The sequence below is a fragment of the Meles meles genome, unplaced genomic scaffold (genome assembly GCF_922984935.1).
Source record: "Meles meles unplaced genomic scaffold, mMelMel3.1 paternal haplotype, whole genome shotgun sequence".
Classification (NCBI taxonomy): Eukaryota; Metazoa; Chordata; class Mammalia; order Carnivora; family Mustelidae; genus Meles; species Meles meles.
Window position 1 is genome coordinate 2,013 of NW_025721228.1, and position 17,099 is coordinate 19,111.

A 17,099-nucleotide genomic window follows, 5' to 3' on the forward strand; every position below is an offset into this window, starting at 1 on the left:
CATTCTCTCCCCTTCCTGTCACCCTTCCCTCCACTGTCCCCCGCCCGGCCCCACGCTGCACACTTGGAGGCCTCCACTGGGGCACGGGGGTACCAGCCACCACCCCCATCGTAGGGAGAGGTAGAGCGGAGTGTCCCCACTGTGCGGCACTAGCGTGGAACCCCACAGGACGTGTCCTCCGGGCTTAGGTGCTCCTGTCACTTCTCTTCACGTCCCAGGTGGTGTCGGCTGGACGCCGGTGTCGTTGACCGTCGGCGAGTCCCATTTGCCTGATCCACGAGGCCCGGCCTGCGAGGCGAGGACGCCCCTGGGAAGGCAGGGTGTGTAGGCTGTGGTCAGCTGGGAGTCGCCGCATCTGTGGTAAGTGGCACACCCCGGCCACCACATGCCCGGGTCTTTCCCGAGGCCTCCCTGTCCGAGGATGGCTCCCCTGGCTGCCCGGGTGGCCTGGGCCTGGGTGTTCACAAGGGCCGACGTGTCTGAACTCAGTGGTTCAGCCAGGCTGGAGCCCGGCCCTTTGAACGCTCCGTGTCCTGAGACGTGCTCGATCGATGATGACTCCCTACAAATTGCATTCCTTGGAAATCTGAACAAAATGAGTGACAATCCCTACCGTCGTCCTCATCGGAACTGAGGTCCAGCACGTGGTTCCCCGCCAGGAAGTCAGAGTGAGGGCCCAGGCCCCCGAGATCGTTGCCGCTAACTCGGAGTGCTCGGCACGTGGGAATGTCGCCCCTCTGGCCGGGGAACTGCGCCGCGGTGGAGGGGAGACCGCCCCCATCTGTAGCAGATGGCGGGCGGGGACCAGGGCCTTTTGGGGGTCAAAGGCCTGGCTGCCGCCAGAGAGCCCAGGGAGAGTGTGCGAGTCAGAGGTCGGGCCGCCCACGCGGCCCTGAGCCCCCGAGGCCCTCCCCGCCAGCGCTCCCCGTCACCACCACCGCTGTCCCCGCCGTGGCCCCTGGGGCCCACTCCTCTAACACCCTTGTGCCTTGTCTGCTGCAGGGCAGAGAGTGGTTTTGGACACAGGATGGGAGGAGGGCCCCGGGGCAGGAGGTGGGGCATGCTTCCTCTGCAGCTGCTCCTCGTCGGACGCATGTGGCCCGCCGCGATGCCGGGCAGCCTCTGGCATCTCCGGGACTGGGCAGGACGGTGACTCCGATGACATCGCCTGGGCCAGAGCGTCCATCCACTGGGCCCTGGCCACCGTTGGAGTTTACATGGGGATGGGAGGGAGGCCAAAGGGCTGGGGGGCATGGGGGCCTGGAGGATGCCCTCGGCAGAGACCAAGCCGGCTAGAACCGTCGTCCCAAGAAAGACTCGGCCAAGCGCCGCCGGATGGGAGGCTGGCGGAACTTCCGCTGCAGGGCCACTGCTCCCCCGGCCGGAGGCTCACGTTGCGGAAGGCTGCCCGGGTGACGGTGAGCCACGGGTTTGCGTGGAGCCGGACGTGGCGGGCGTGATGACTTTCCTCGTCGTTGGTGGCGACAGCACCTGGGGCCCCGTGTTGGCGCCGTCCAGGTTCGGTGGGGCAGGTCAAATCTGGAGGGTGACGCCCTCCGCGACGCCTTGCGCTGGCATGGCAGTGAAGGCGTTCTTGGAGAGGCTCCTTCAGGGTGGGTTGCCGGCGCCTGCCAGCTTCCCAGGGGTCTGTGCTGCCAGTTGGACTGTGGTGGGCTCCAGCGGGCAGAAACCGGGTGGGACCAGAGCTCGGGAGTGGCTCTCAGACGAGGGGCAGGCGAGGCTGCGGGATGTGGGAACGTGCCGACAAGGCCATGCTGCCTGCCGGTCCAAGTCACAGGTGGTTCCGGAGCGGCCTGCGTTTGGGACAGATTTAGGGACCCCAGGCCCAGAGACGTCTGGGTCCTGTGGCAGGCCAGGCAGCGCTCCTGGTCAGAGGCTCAGCCTCCTGCGGCACCAAAGACCTGGGTCGTGCTGCCCCAGTCCCCGGGCAGGTTCCGAGGCCAGTCCCAGGGCCCCAGAGCCGCGGGCTGCGCCAGCTTCCGAGGGTGCCAGTGGGAGGCGGGGGGGCGACGGGCAGGTGTCATGTGAGCCCGGGGTCACCGCCTTCTGGGGCTTGCTTCTGAGCCCGCGGGAACGAGGGGGAAGTGGCCTCCTGCGGAAGGATGCGCTGTGCTCCGTCCCTCGGGACCTGGCGTATCATGAGGCCGGGGTGGGTTTTCTGGATGGAGGAAGGGAGGGGATCGGGCCATGGCAGGGAGGACAGCAGCGTTGGGGCGTGCTTGTTGGGAGGCCACTTGTTGCCCCCCTCACACCCTGGGCTCATTGCTCCTGGGGCGATTGCCCTGGAGCCGGAGGGGATTTCCCTCAGGTTAGCTCGCCGATGCCGCTTCGTGTCGCTGGGTGCTGGACCTCGTTTTCGGCCGAGTATGTGCTGGGTGCGTGATGGGTCCCCCCCGTGGGGGGGTACTGGTTGGGGAGCCGCTCCTGCCGGGGTCCTACACCACGTGGGAGGGCAAGGTCGTCCGGATGGCCCCGGTGCTCACTGGGGATGTGCTGCACGCGGCCCCGTGTGCAACGGGCATGCAGGAGACAGGTGTTGGGGTGCGTCATCTAGGGACTCATTTCCATTAAAGGGCACAGTGTCCGACGTCTCGAACTCACCCCTAGCCCTCCCCTTCCCCCCATTCTCTCCCCTTCCTGTCCACCCTTCCCTCCACTGTCCCCCGCCCGGCCCCACGCCTGCACACTTGGAGGCCCTCCACTGGGGCACGGTACCCAGCCACCACCCCCATCGTAGGGAGAGGTAGAGCGGAGTGTCCCACTGTGCGGCACTAGCGTGGAACCCCACAGACGTGTCCTCCGGGCTTAGGTGCTCCTGTCACTTCTCTTCACGTCCCAGGTGGTGTCGGCTGGACGCCGGTGTCGTTGACCGTCGGCGAGTCCCATTTGCCTGATCCACGATGCCCGGCCTGCGAGGGCGGAGGACGCCCCTGGGAAGGCAGGGTTGTGTAGGCTGTGGTCAGCTGGGAGTCGCCGCATCTGTGGTAAGTGGCACACCCCGGCCACCACATGCCCGGTCTTTCCCGAGGGCCTCCCTGTCCGAGGATGGCTCCCCTGGCTGCCCGGTGGCCTGGGCCTGGGTGTTCACAAGGGCCGACGTGTCTGAACTCAGTGGTTCAGCCAGGCTGGAGCCCGGCCCTTTGAACGCTCCGTGTCCTGAGACGTGCTCGGATCGATGATGACTCCCTACAAATGCATTCCTTGGAAATCTGAACAAAATGAGTGACAATCCCTACCGTCGTCCTCATCGGAACTGAGGTCCAGCACGTGGTTCCCCGCCAGGAAGTCAGAGTGAGGGCCCAGGCCCCCGAGATCGTTGCCGCTAACTCGGAGTGCTCGGCACGTGGGAATGTCGCCCCTCTGGCCGGGGAACTGCGCCGCGGTGGAGGGAGACCGCCCCCATCTGTAGCAGATGGCGGGCGGGGACCAGGGCCTTTTGGTGTCAAAGGCCTGGCTGCCGCCAGAGAGCCCAGGGAGAGTGTGCGAGTCAGAGGTCGGCCGCCCACGCGGCCCTGAGCCCCCGAGGCCCTCCCCGCCAGCGCTCCCCGTCACCACCACCGCTGTCCCCGCCGTGGCCCCTGGGGCCCACTCCTCTAACACCCTTGTGCCTTGTCTGCTGCAGGGCAGAGTGGTTTTGGACACAGGATGGGAGGAGGGCCCCGGGGCAGGAGTGGGGCATGCTTCCTCTGCAGCTGCTCCTCGTCGGACCGCATGTGGCCCGCCGCGATGGCCGGGCAGCCTCTGGCATCTCCGGGACTGGGCAGGACGGTGACTCCGATGACATCGCCTGGGCCAGAGCGTCCATCCACTGGGCCCTGGCCACCGTGGAGTTTACATGGGGGTGGGAGGGAGGCCAAAGGGCTGGGGGGCATGGGGGCCTGGAGGATGCCCTCGGCAGAGACCAAGCCGGCTAGAACCGTCGTCCCAAGAAAGACTCGGCCAAGCGCCGCCGGGATGGGAGGCTGGCGGAACTTCCGCTGCAGGGCCACTGCTCCCCCGGCCGGAGGCTCACGTTGCGGAAGGCTGCCCGGGTGACGGTGAGCCACGGGTTTGCGTGGAGCCGGACCGTGGCGGGCGTGATGACTTTCCTCGTCGTTGGTGGCGACAGCACCTGGGCCCCGTGTTGGCGCCGTCCAGGTTCGGTGGGGCAGGTCAAATCTGGAGGGTGACGCCCTCCGCGACGCCTTGCGCTGGCATGGCAGTGAAGGCGTTCTTGGAGAGGCTCCTTCAGGGTGGGTTGCCGGCGCCTGCCAGCTTCCCAGGGGTCTGTGCTGCCAGTTGGACTGTGGTGGGCTCCAGCGGGCAGAAACCGGGTGGGACCAGAGCTCGGGAGTGGCTCTCAGACGAGGGGCAGGCGAGGCTGCGGGATGTGGGAACGTGCCGACAAGGCCATGCTGCCTGCCGGTCCAAGTCACAGGTGGTTCCGGAGCGGCCTGCGTTTGGGACAGATTTAGGGACCCCAGGCCCAGAGACGTCTGGGTCCTGTGGCAGGCCAGGCAGCGCTCCTGGTCAGAGGCTCAGCCTCCTGCGGGCACCAAAGACCTGGGTCGTGCTGCCCCAGTCCCCGGGCAGGTTCGAGCCAGTCCCAGGGCCCCAGAGCCGCGGGCTGCGCCAGCTTCCGAGGGTGCCAGTGGGAGGCGGGGCGACGGGCCGGTGTCATGTGAGCCCGGGGTCACCGCCTTCCGGGGCTTGCTTCTGAGCCCGCGGGAACGAGGGGGAAGTGGCCTCCTGCGGAAGGATGGCGCTGTGCTCCGTCCCTCGGGACCTGGCGTATCATGAGGCCGGGGTGGGTTTTCTGGATGGAGGAAGGGAGGGGATCGGGCCATGGCAGGGAGGACAGCAGCGTTGGGGCGTGCTTGTTGGGAGGCCACTTGTTGCCCCCCTCACACCCTGGGCTCATTGCTCCTGGGGCGATTGCCCTGGAGCCGAGGGGATTTCCCTCAGGTTAGCTCGCCGATGCCGCTTCGTGTCGCTGGGTGCTGGACCTCGTTTTCGGCCGAGTATGTGCTGGGTGCGTGATGGGTCCCCCCGTGGGGGGGTACTGGTTGGGGAGCCGCTCCTGCCGGGGTCCTACACCACGTGGGAGGGCAAGGTCGTCCGGATGGCCCCGGTGCTCACTGGGGATGTGCTGCACGCGGCCCCGTGTGCACGGCATGCAGGAGACAGGTGTTGGGGTGCGTCATCTAGGGACTCATTTCCATTAAAGGGCACAGTGTCCGACGTCTCGAACTCACCCCTAGCCCCTCCCCTTCCCCCCATTCTCTCCCCTTCCTGTCACCCTTCCCTCCACTGTCCCCCGCCCGGCCCCACGCCTGCACACTTGGAGGCCTCCACTGGGGCACGGTACCAGCCACCACCCCCATCGTAGGGAGAGGTAGAGCGGAGTGTCCCCACTGTGCGGCACTAGCGTGGAACCCCACAGACGTGTCCTCCGGGCTTAGGTGCTCCTGTCACTTCTCTTCACGTCCCAGGTGGTGTCGGCTGGACGCCGGTGTCGTTGACCGTCGGCGAGTCCCATTTGCCTGATCCACGATGCCCGGCCTGCGAGGCGAGGACGCCCCTGGGGAGGCAGGGTGTGTAGGCTGCGGTCAGCTGGGAGTCGCCGCATCTGTGGTAAGTGGCACACCCCGGCCACCACGTGCCCGGGTCTTTCCCGAGGCCTCCCTGTCCGAGGATGGCTCCCCTGGCTGCCCGGTGGCCTGGGCCTGGGTGTTCACAAGGGCCGACGTGTCTGAACTCAGTGGTTCAGCCAGGCTGGAGCCCGGCCCTTTGAACGCTCCGTGTCCTGAGACGTGCTCGGATCGATGATGACTCCCTACAAATGCATTCCTTGGAAATCTGAACAAAATGAGTGACAATCCCTACCGTCGTCCTCATCGGAACTGAGGTCCAGCACGTGGTTCCCCGCCAGGAAGTCAGAGTGAGGGCCCAGGCCCCCGAGATCGTTGCCGCTAACTCGGAGTGCTCGGCACGTGGGAATGTCGCCCCTCTGGCCAGGGAACTGCGCCGCGGTGGAGGGAGACCGCCCCCATCTGTAGCAGATGGCGGGCGGGGACCAGGGCCTTTTGGGGTCAAAGGCCTGGCTGCCGCCAGAGAGCCCAGGGAGAGTGTGCGAGTCAGAGGTCGGCCGCCCACGCAGCCCTGAGCCCCCGAGGCCCTCCCCGCCAGCGCTCCCCGTCACCACCACCGCTGTCCCCGCCGTGGCCCCTGGGGCCCACTCCTCTAACACCCTTGTGCCTTGTCTGCTGCAGGGCAGAGTGGTTTTGGACACAGGATGGGAGGAGGGCCCCGGGGCAGGAGTGGGGCATGCTTCCTCTGCAGCTGCTCCTCGTCGGACCGCATGTGGCCCGCCGCGATGGCCGGGCAGCCTCTGGCATCTCCGGGACTGGGCAGGACGGTGACTCCGATGACATCGCCTGGGCCAGAGCGTCCATCCACTGGGCCCTGGCCACCGTGGAGTTTACATGGGGGTGGGAGGGAGGCCAAAGGGCTGGGGGGCATGGGGGCCTGGAGGATGCCCTCGGCAGAGACCAAGCCGGCTAGAACCGTCGTCCCAAGAAAGACTCGGCCAAGCGCCGCCGGGATGGGAGGCTGGCGGAACTTCCGCTGCAGGGCCACTGCTCCCCCGGCCGGAGGCTCACGTTGCGGAAGGCTGCCCGGGTGACGGTGAGCCACGGGTTTGCGTGGAGCCGGACCGTGGCGGGCGTGATGACTTTCCTCGTCGTTGGTGGCGACAGCACCTGGGCCCCGTGTTGGCGCCGTCCAGGTTCGGTGGGGCAGGTCAAATCTGGAGGGTGACGCCCTCCGCGACGCCTTGCGCTGGCATGGCAGTGAAGGCGTTCTTGGAGAGGCTCCTTCAGGGTGGGTTGCCGGCGCCTGCCAGCTTCCCAGGGGTCTGTGCTGCCAGTTGGACTGTGGTGGGCTCCAGCGGGCAGAAACCGGGTGGGACCAGAGCTCGGGAGTGGCTCTCAGACGAGGGGCAGGCGAGGCTGCGGGATGTGGGAACGTGCCGACAAGGCCATGCTGCCTGCCGGTCCAAGTGACAGGTGGTTCCGGAGCGGCCTGCGTTTGGGACAGATTTAGGGACCCCAGGCCCAGAGACGTCTGGGTCCTGTGGCAGGCCAGGCAGCGCTCCTGGTCAGAGGCTCAGCCTCCTGCGGCACCAAAGACCTGGGTCGTGCTGCCCCAGTCCCCGGGCAGGTTCGAGCCAGTCCCAGGGCCCCAGAGCCGCGGGCTGCGCCAGCTTCCGAGGGTGCCAGTGGGAGGCGGGGCGACGGGCAGGTGTCATGTGAGCCCGGGGTCACCGCCTTCCGGGGCTTGCTTCTGAGCCCGCGGGAACGAGGGGGAAGTGGCCTCCTGCGGAAGGATGGCGCTGTGCTCCGTCCCTCGGGACCTGGCGTATCATGAGGCCGGGGTGGGTTTTCTGGATGGAGGAAGGGAGGGGATCGGGCCATGGCAGGGAGGACAGCAGCGTTGGGGCGTGCTTGTTGGGAGGCCACTTGTTGCCCCCCTCACACCCTGGGCTCATTGCTCCTGGGGCGATTGCCCTGGAGCCGAGGGGATTTCCCTCAGGTTAGCTCGCCGATGCCGCTTCGTGTCGCTGGGTGCTGGACCTCGTTTTCGGCCGAGTATGTGCTGGGTGCGTGATGGGTCCCCCCGTGGGGGGTACTGGTTGGGGAGCCGCTCCTGCCGGGGTCCTACACCACGTGGGAGGGCAAGGTCGTCCGGATGGCCCCGGTGCTCACTGGGGATGTGCTGCACGCGGCCCCGTGTGCACGGCATGCAGGAGACAGGTGTTGGGGTGCGTCATCTAGGGACTCATTTCCATTAAAGGGCACAGTGTCCGACGTCTCGAACTCACCCCTAGCCCCTCCCCTTCCCCCCATTCTCTCCCCTTCCTGTCACCCTTCCCTCCACTGTCCCCCGCCCGGCCCCACGCCTGCACACTTGGAGGCCTCCACTGGGGCACGGTACCAGCCACCACCCCCATCGTAGGGAGAGGTAGAGCGGAGTGTCCCCACTGTGCGGCACTAGCGTGGAACCCCACAGACGTGTCCTCCGGGCTTAGGTGCTCCTGTCACTTCTCTTCACGTCCCAGGTGGTGTCGGCTGGACGCCGGTGTCGTTGACCGTCGGCGAGTCCCATTTGCCTGATCCACGATGCCCGGCCTGCGAGGCGAGGACGCCCCTGGGGAGGCAGGGTGTGTAGGCTGCGGTCAGCTGGGAGTCGCCGCATCTGTGGTAAGTGGCACACCCCGGCCACCACATGCCCGGGTCTTTCCCGAGGCCTCCCTGTCCGAGGATGGCTCCCCTGGCTGCCCGGTGGCCTGGGCCTGGGTGTTCACAAGGGCCGACGTGTCTGAACTCAGTGGTTCAGCCAGGCTGGAGCCCGGCCCTTTGAACGCTCCGTGTCCTGAGACGTGCTCGGATCGATGATGACTCCCTACAAATGCATTCCTTGGAAATCTGAACAAAATGAGTGACAATCCCTACCGTCGTCCTCATCGGAACTGAGGTCCAGCACGTGGTTCCCCGCCAGGAAGTCAGAGTGAGGGCCCAGGCCCCCGAGATCGTTGCCGCTAACTCGGAGTGCTCGGCACGTGGGAATGTCGCCCCTCTGGCCGGGGAACTGCGCCGCGGTGGAGGGAGACCGCCCCCATCTGTAGCAGATGGCGGGCGGGGACCAGGGCCTTTTGGGGTCAAAGGCCTGGCTGCCGCCAGAGAGCCCAGGGAGAGTGTGCGAGTCAGAGGTCGGCCGCCCACGCGGCCCTGAGCCCCCGAGGCCCTCCCCGCCAGCGCTCCCCGTCACCACCACCGCTGTCCCCGCCGTGGCCCCTGGGGCCCACTCCTCTAACACCCTTGTGCCTTGTCTGCTGCAGGGCAGAGTGGTTTTGGACACAGGATGGGAGGAGGGCCCCGGGGCAGGAGTGGGGCATGCTTCCTCTGCAGCTGCTCCTCGTCGGACCGCATGTGGCCCGCCGCGATGGCCGGGCAGCCTCTGGCATCTCCGGGACTGGGTAGGACGGTGACTCCGATGACATCGCCTGGGCCAGAGCGTCCATCCACTGGGCCCTGGCCACCGTGGAGTTTACATGGGGGTGGGAGGGAGGCCAAAGGGCTGGGGGGCATGGGGGCCTGGAGGATGCCCTCGGCAGAGACCAAGCCGGCTAGAACCGTCGTCCCAAGAAAGACTCGGCCAAGCGCCGCCGGGATGGGAGGCTGGCGGAACTTCCGCTGCAGGGCCACTGCTCCCCCGGCCGGAGGCTCACGTTGCGGAAGGCTGCCCGGGTGACGGTGAGCCACGGGTTTGCGTGGAGCCGGACCGTGGCGGGCGTGATGACTTTCCTCGTCGTTGGTGGCGACAGCACCTGGGCCCCGTGTTGGCGCCGTCCAGGTTCGGTGGGGCAGGTCAAATCTGGAGGGTGACGCCCTCCGCGACGCCTTGCGCTGGCATGGCAGTGAAGGCGTTCTTGGAGAGGCTCCTTCAGGGTGGGTTGCCGGCGCCTGCCAGCTTCCCAGGGGTCTGTGCTGCCAGTTGGACTGTGGTGGGCTCCAGCGGGCAGAAACCGGGTGGGACCAGAGCTCGGGAGTGGCTCTCAGACGAGGGGCAGGCGAGGCTGCGGGATGTGGGAACGTGCCGACAAGGCCATGCTGCCTGCCGGTCCAAGTGACAGGTGGTTCCGGAGCGGCCTGCGTTTGGGACAGATTTAGGGACCCCAGGCCCAGAGACGTCTGGGTCCTGTGGCGGCCAGGCAGCGCTCCTGGTCAGAGGCTCAGCCTCCTGCGGCACCAAAGACCTGGGTCGTGCTGCCCCAGTCCCCGGGCAGGTTCGAGCCAGTCCCAGGGCCCCAGAGCCGCGGGCTGCGCCAGCTTCCGAGGGTGCCAGTGGGAGGCGGGGCGACGGGCAGGTGTCATGTGAGCCCGGGGTCACCGCCTTCCGGGGCTTGCTTCTGAGCCCGCGGGAACGAGGGGGAAGTGGCCTCCTGCGGAAGGATGGCGCTGTGCTCCGTCCCTCGGGACCTGGCGTATCATGAGGCCGGGGTGGGTTTTCTGGATGGAGGAAGGGAGGGGATCGGGCCATGGCAGGGAGGACAGCAGCGTTGGGGCGTGCTTGTTGGGAGGCCACTTGTTGCCCCCCTCACACCCTGGGCTCATTGCTCCTGGGGCGATTGCCCTGGAGCCGAGGGGATTTCCCTCGGGTTAGCTCGCCGATGCCGCTTCGTGTCGCTGGGTGCTGGACCTCGTTTTCGGCCGAGTATGTGCTGGGTGCGTGATGGGTCCCCCCGTGGGGGGTACTGGTTGGGGAGCCGCTCCTGCCGGGGTCCTACACCACGTGGGAGGGCAAGGTCGTCCGGATGGCCCCGGTGCTCACTGGGGATGTGCTGCACGCGGCCCCGTGTGCACGGCATGCAGGAGACAGGTGTTGGGGTGCGTCATCTAGGGACTCATTTCCATTAAAGGGCACAGTGTCCGACGTCTCGAACTCACCCCTAGCCCCTCCCCTTCCCCCCATTCTCTCCCCTTCCTGTCACCCTTCCCTCCACTGTCCCCCGCCCGGCCCCACGCCTGCACACTTGGAGGCCTCCACTGGGGCACGGTACCAGCCACCACCCCCATCGTAGGGAGAGGTAGAGCGGAGTGTCCCCACTGTGCGGCACTAGCGTGGAACCCCACAGACGTGTCCTCCGGGCTTAGGTGCTCCTGTCACTTCTCTTCACGTCCCAGGTGGTGTCGGCTGGACGCCGGTGTCGTTGACCGTCGGCGAGTCCCATTTGCCTGATCCACGATGCCCGGCCTGCGAGGCGAGGACGCCCCTGGGGAGGCAGGGTGTGTAGGCTGCGGTCAGCTGGGAGTCGCCGCATCTGTGGTAAGTGGCACACCCCGGCCACCACATGCCCGGGTCTTTCCCGAGGCCTCCCTGTCCGAGGATGGCTCCCCTGGCTGCCCGGTGGCCTGGGCCTGGGTGTTCACAAGGGCCGACGTGTCTGAACTCAGTGGTTCAGCCAGGCTGGAGCCCGGCCCTTTGAACGCTCCGTGTCCTGAGACGTGCTCGGATCGATGATGACTCCCTACAAATGCATTCCTTGGAAATCTGAACAAAATGAGTGACAATCCCTACCGTCGTCCTCATCGGAACTGAGGTCCAGCACGTGGTTCCCCGCCAGGAAGTCAGAGTGAGGGCCCAGGCCCCCGAGATCGTTGCCGCTAACTCGGAGTGCTCGGCACGTGGGAATGTCGCCCCTCTGGCCGGGGAACTGCGCCGCGGTGGAGGGAGACCGCCCCCATCTGTAGCAGATGGCGGGCGGGGACCAGGGCCTTTTGGGGTCAAAGGCCTGGCTGCCGCCAGAGAGCCCAGGGAGAGTGTGCGAGTCAGAGGTCGGCCGCCCACGCGGCCCTGAGCCCCCGAGGCCCTCCCCGCCAGCGCTCCCCGTCACCACCACCGCTGTCCCCGCCGTGGCCCCTGGGGCCCACTCCTCTAACACCCTTGTGCCTTGTCTGCTGCAGGGCAGAGTGGTTTTGGACACAGGATGGGAGGAGGGCCCCGGGGCAGGAGTGGGGCATGCTTCCTCTGCAGCTGCTCCTCGTCGGACCGCATGTGGCCCGCCGCGATGGCCGGGCAGCCTCTGGCATCTCCGGGACTGGGCAGGACGGTGACTCCGATGACATCGCCTGGGCCAGAGCGTCCATCCACTGGGCCCTGGCCACCGTGGAGTTTACATGGGGATGGGAGGGAGGCCAAAGGGCTGGGGGGCATGGGGGCCTGGAGGATGCCCTCGGCAGAGACCAAGCCGGCTAGAACCGTCGTCCCAAGAAAGACTCGGCCAAGCGCCGCCGGGATGGGAGGCTGGCGGAACTTCCGCTGCAGGGCCACTGCTCCCCCGGCCGGAGGCTCACGTTGCGGAAGGCTGCCCGGGTGACGGTGAGCCACGGGTTTGCGTGGAGCCGGACCGTGGCGGGCGTGATGACTTTCCTCGTCGTTGGTGGCGACAGCACCTGGGCCCCGTGTTGGCGCCGTCTAGGTTCGGTGGGGCAGGTCAAATTTGGAGGGTGACGCCCTCCGCGACGCCTTGCGCTGGCATGGCAGTGAAGGCGTTCTTGGAGAGGCTCCTTCAGGGTGGGTTGCCGGCGCCTGCCAGCTTCCCAGGGGTCTGTGCTGCCAGTTGGACTGTGGTGGGCTCCAGCGGGCAGAAACCGGGTGGGACCAGAGCTCGGGAGTGGCTCTCAGACGAGGGGCAGGCGAGGCTGCGGGATGTGGGAACGTGCCGACAAGGCCATGCTGCCTGCCGGTCCAAGTCACAGGTGGTTCCGGAGCGGCCTGCGTTTGGGACAGATTTAGGGACCCCAGGCCCAGAGACGTCTGGGTCCTGTGGCAGGCCAGGCAGCGCTCCTGGTCAGAGGCTCAGCCTCCTGCTGCACCAAAGACCTGGGTCGTTCTGCCCCAGTCCCCGGGCAGGTTCGAGCCAGTCCCAGGGCCCCAGAGCCGCGGGCTGCGCCAGCTTCCGAGGGTGCCAGTGGGAGGCGGGGCGACGGGCAGGTGTCATGTGAGCCCGGGGTCACCGCCTTCCGGGGCTTGCTTCTGAGCCCGCGGGAACGAGGGGGAAGTGGCCTCCTGCGGAAGGATGGCGCTGTGCTCCGTCCCTCGGGACCTGGCGTATCATGAGGCCGGGGTGGGTTTTCTGGATGTAGGAAGGGAGGGGATCGGGCCATGGCAGGGAGGACAGCAGCGTTGGGGCGTGCTTGTTGGGAGGCCACTTGTTGCCCCCCTCACACCCTGGGCTCATTGCTCCTGGGGCGATTGCCCTGGAGCCGAGGGGATTTCCCTCGGGTTAGGTCGCCGATGCCGCTTCGTGTCGCTGGGTGCTGGACCTCGTTTTCGGCCGAGTATGTGCTGGGTGCGTGATGGGTCCCCCCGTGGGGGGTACTGGTTGGGGAGCCGCTCCTGCCGGGGTCCTACACCACGTGGGAGGGCAAGGTCGTCCGGATGGCCCCGGTGCTCACTGGGGATGTGCCGCACGCGGCCCCGTGTGCACGGCATGCAGGAGACAGGTGTTGGGGTGCGTCATCTAGGGACTCATTTCCATTAAAGGGCACAGTGTCCGACGTCTCGAACTCACCCCTAGCCCCTCCCCTTCCCCCCATTCTCTCCCCTTCCTGTCACCCTTCCCTCCACTGTCCCCCGCCCGGCCCCACGCCTGCACACTTGGAGGCCTCCACTGGGGCACGGGACCAGCCACCACCCCCATCGTAGGGAGAGGTAGAGCAGAGTGTCCCCACTGTGCGGCACTAGCGTGGAACCCCACAGACGTGTCCTCCGGGCTTAGGTGCTCCTGTCACTTCTCTTCACGTCCCAGGTGGTGTCGGCTGGACGCCGGTGTCGTTGACCGTCGGCGAGTCCCATTTGCCTGATCCACGATGCCCGGCCTGCGAGGCGAGGACGCCCCTGGGGAGGCAGGGTGTGTAGGCTGCGGTCAGCTGGGAGTCGCCGCATCTGTGGTAAGTGGCACACCCCGGCCACCACGTGCCCGGGTCTTTCCCGAGGCTCCCTGGCCGAGGATGGCTCCCCTGGCTGCCCGGTGGCCTGGGCCTGGGTGTTCACAAGGGCCGACGTGTCTGAACTCAGTGGTTCAGCCAGGCTGGAGCCCGGCCCTTTGAACGCTCCGTGTCCTGAGACGTGCTCGGATCGATGATGACTCCCTACAAATGCATTCCTTGGAAATCTGAACAAAATGAGTGACAATCCCTACCGTCGTCCTCATCGGAACTGAGGTCCAGCACGTGGTTCCCCGCCAGGAAGTCAGAGTGAGGGCCCAGGCCCCCGAGATCGTTGCCGCTAACTCGGAGTGCTCGGCACGTGGGAATGTCGCCCCTCTGGCCGGGGAACTGCGCCGCGGTGGAGGGAGACCGCCCCCATCTGTAGCAGATGGCGGGCGGGGACCAGGGCCTTTTGGGGTCAAAGGCCTGGCTGCCGCCAGAGAGCCCAGGGAGAGTGTGCGAGTCAGAGGTCGGCCGCCCACGCGGCCCTGAGCCCCCGAGGCCCTCCCCGCCAGCGCTCCCCGTCACCACCACCGCTGTCCCCGCCGTGGCCCCTGGGGCCCACTCCTCTAACACCCTTGTGCCTTGTCTGCTGCAGGGCAGAGTGGTTTTGGACACAGGATGGGAGGAGGGCCCCGGGGCAGGAGTGGGGCATGCTTCCTCTGCAGCTGCTCCTCGTCGGACCGCATGTGGCCCGCCGCGATGGCCGGGCAGCCTCTGGCATCTCCGGGACTGGGCAGGACGGTGACTCCGATGACATCGCCTGGGCCAGAGCGTCCATCCACTGGGCCCTGGCCACCGTGGAGTTTACATGGGGGTGGGAGGGAGGCCAAAGGGCTGGGGGGCATGGGGGCCTGGAGGATGCCCTCGGCAGAGACCAAACCGGCTAGAACCGTCGTCCCAAGAAAGACTCGGCCAAGCGCCGCCGGGATGGGAGGCTGGCGGAACTTCCGCTGCAGGGCCACTGCTCCCCCGGCCGGAGGCTCACGTTGCGGAAGGCTGCCCGGGTGACGGTGAGCCACGGGTTTGCGTGGAGCCGGACCGTGGCGGGCGTGATGACTTTCCTCGTCGTTGGTGGCGACAGCACCTGGGCCCCGTGTTGGCGCCGTCCAGGTTCGGTGGGGCAGGTCAAATCTGGAGGGTGACGCCCTCCGCGACGCCTTGCGCTGGCATGGCAGTGAAGGCGTTCTTGGAGAGGCTCCTTCAGGGTGGGTTGCCGGCGCCTGCCAGCTTCCCAGGGGTCTGTGCTGCCAGTTGGACTGTGGTGGGCTCCAGCGGGCAGAATCCGGGTGGGACCAGAGCTCGGGAGTGGCTCTCAGACGAGGGGCAGGCGAGGCTGCGGGATGTGGGAACGTGCCGACAAGGCCATGCTGCCTGCCGGTCCAAGTCACAGGTGGTTCCGGAGCGGCCTGCGTTTGGGACAGATTTAGGGACCCCAGGCCCAGAGACGTCTGGGTCCTGTGGCAGGCCAGGCAGTGCTCCTGGTCAGAGGCTCAGCCTCCTGTGGCACCAAAGACCTGGGTCGTGCTGCCCCATCCTTGGATGGAGCCTCAGATGCTGGCTGCGCTTGCTTCCGATGGTGCCAGGGAGAGGATTGGGACAGGCGCGTTTCATGTGAATATTGCGTCTTTGCTCTCAGTTCTTGCTTCTAGCCCGCGGGAGTGTGTGTGTTGTTGCCTCTTGCGGATTGGGTTTGTGATCAGCCCCTCGGGACCTGTGGTATCATTAGACCGGGGTGGGTTTTCTCTATGGAGGAATGGAGAGAATCGGGCCATGGCAAGGAGGACAGCAGCGTTGGGGCGTGCGTGTTGGGAGGCCACTTGTTGCCCCCCTCGCACCCTGGGCTCATTGCTCCTGGGGTGATTGCCCTGGAGCTGAGGGGTGTTCCCTCAGGTTGGCTCAGCGATGCTTCTTCGTGTAGCTGTGCCGTGCACCTCGTTTTCAAGCCGAGTATTTGCTAGATGTGTGATGGGTCCCCTCGTGCAGATGCGGCTGTTTGGGGAGGCCCTCCTGCCAGGGTCATACAGCACAGGAGAGGGCGAGTCGCATGGATGGCCCTGGTGCTCGCTGTGGATTTGCTGCACAGGGCCCGTGTGCACGGTATGCAGGAGACAGGTGTTGTGGTGCATCGTCTACAGTCTCGGCACGTGGGCATGTCACCCCTCTGGCCGGGGAACTGCTCTGTGGCGGAGGGAGACCACCCCCTCCTATAGCAGGTGGCCATGGGTGCTAGCGCTGAGTCCAAAGGCCTGGCTGCTGCCAGAGACCCCAGGGAGGTTGTGCATTCCAGAAGTCCTATGCCCACCAGGCCCAGAGCCACGGAGTCCACAGTATATAGGCATTCATCTTTAGGCCCGGCATCAGCCCCTCATTGTAGGGAGAGGTGGAGTAGATTTTCCCCACTTCTGTCAGTGGCGTGTCCCCTGTAGTCGTGTCCTCCAAGCTGAGGTGCTCCTGTCACTTCTCCCCACGTCCCAGGTGATGTTGGCTGGACATGGGTGTTGGTAGCCATTGGTGAGTCCCATTTGCCTGATTCTCGATCCCTGTCCTTAATGGGGAGCATGGCCCTTTTAGAGCCATGGTGTGAAGTTTGCTTTTATTTGGGAGTATCCTGTGTCTGTGTTAGTGGTTCACCTCTTTCTCCTTCTGCACTGGTCATTCTTTAGTCCTACTGTACCAAGGATGGCTCCCTTGGCCATGCTTTGGCCTAGCCATTTGTTTTCATGAGGGCCGACGTGCCTGAACTCAGTGGCTGTCCCAGCCTGGAGCCCAGTTCTTTTAATGCTCCATGTCCTTAGATGTTCTCAGATTGGTGATGACTCCCTACAAATGCATTCCTTAGAAATCTGAACAAAATGAGTGACAATTTCTACTGTCGTCCTCATTGGAAATGAGTTCCAGAACGTGTTTTTGTACCCAGGCACCCCGAGAACATTGCCACTAGCTCACAGTGCCTGGCACTTTGAGATGTCACCCCTCCGTCTGGGGAACATCTCCATGGCAAAGGAAGACCTGTCCCCTCCAGTAGTGGATGGCCAGCAGGGACCCAGGCTGTATGGTGTCAATGGTCTGGCCACTGTCAGAGAGCCCAGGGTGGGTGCATGTGTCAGTGTTTTGCCAACCATGCAGCTGGAACCCCTCAGGGTCTCTCTGCCACCACCACCACTGTCTTAGCCATGGTCCCTGGCCTCTGCCCCTCCCTTGCCCTTTTGCCTTGACTGTTCCAGGGCTGAGAGGTTTTGGATACAGGATGGGAGGAGGACCCTGGGCCAGGCATGGGCATGCTTCCTCCTTAGCTGCTCTGCATCAGAGTTCACACGGCCCATCAGGCTTGTTGGGCAAGCTCAGGGTCTCTGGCCTGGGCAAGGTTGGTGACTCTGATTGCATCACCTGGGCGAGAGTGTCCACCCTGTAGACTTTGGCCAGTGTGTAGGTTTACAGGGAGACGGGAGGGAGGATCACTGGGCTGTGGCGCATGGGGGCCCCAAGGAAGCCCTGGGTAGAGACCAAGGCAGCTAGAACCATTGTCCCAAGAACAACCTGGCC

General features: G+C 66.1%; 7 non-coding genes across 7 annotated transcripts; all 7 read left to right on the forward strand.

Moving 5' to 3' along the window:
* The first annotated feature begins 545 nt into the window (after positions 1-545).
* Positions 546-639, forward strand: LOC123936146. The gene has a single exon (XR_006817100.1). It is a non-coding gene; the product is annotated as a small nucleolar RNA SNORD116 (small nucleolar RNA).
* A 2,551-nt stretch (positions 640-3,190) lies between these two features.
* On the forward strand, positions 3,191-3,283 carry LOC123936141. The gene has a single exon (XR_006817095.1). It is a non-coding gene; the product is annotated as a small nucleolar RNA SNORD116 (small nucleolar RNA).
* Positions 3,284-5,819: 2,536 nt separating this feature from the next.
* On the forward strand, positions 5,820-5,912 carry LOC123936142. The gene has a single exon (XR_006817096.1). It is a non-coding gene; the product is annotated as a small nucleolar RNA SNORD116 (small nucleolar RNA).
* A 2,534-nt stretch (positions 5,913-8,446) lies between these two features.
* On the forward strand, positions 8,447-8,539 carry LOC123936143. The gene has a single exon (XR_006817097.1). It is a non-coding gene; the product is annotated as a small nucleolar RNA SNORD116 (small nucleolar RNA).
* Positions 8,540-11,072: 2,533 nt separating this feature from the next.
* LOC123936144 lies at positions 11,073-11,165 on the forward strand. Its single transcript, XR_006817098.1, has one exon. It is a non-coding gene; the product is annotated as a small nucleolar RNA SNORD116 (small nucleolar RNA).
* Positions 11,166-13,698: 2,533 nt separating this feature from the next.
* LOC123936145 lies at positions 13,699-13,791 on the forward strand. Its single transcript, XR_006817099.1, has one exon. It is a non-coding gene; the product is annotated as a small nucleolar RNA SNORD116 (small nucleolar RNA).
* Positions 13,792-16,359: 2,568 nt separating this feature from the next.
* LOC123936147 lies at positions 16,360-16,452 on the forward strand. Its single transcript, XR_006817101.1, has one exon. It is a non-coding gene; the product is annotated as a small nucleolar RNA SNORD116 (small nucleolar RNA).
* Positions 16,453-17,099: the final 647 nt, after the last annotated feature.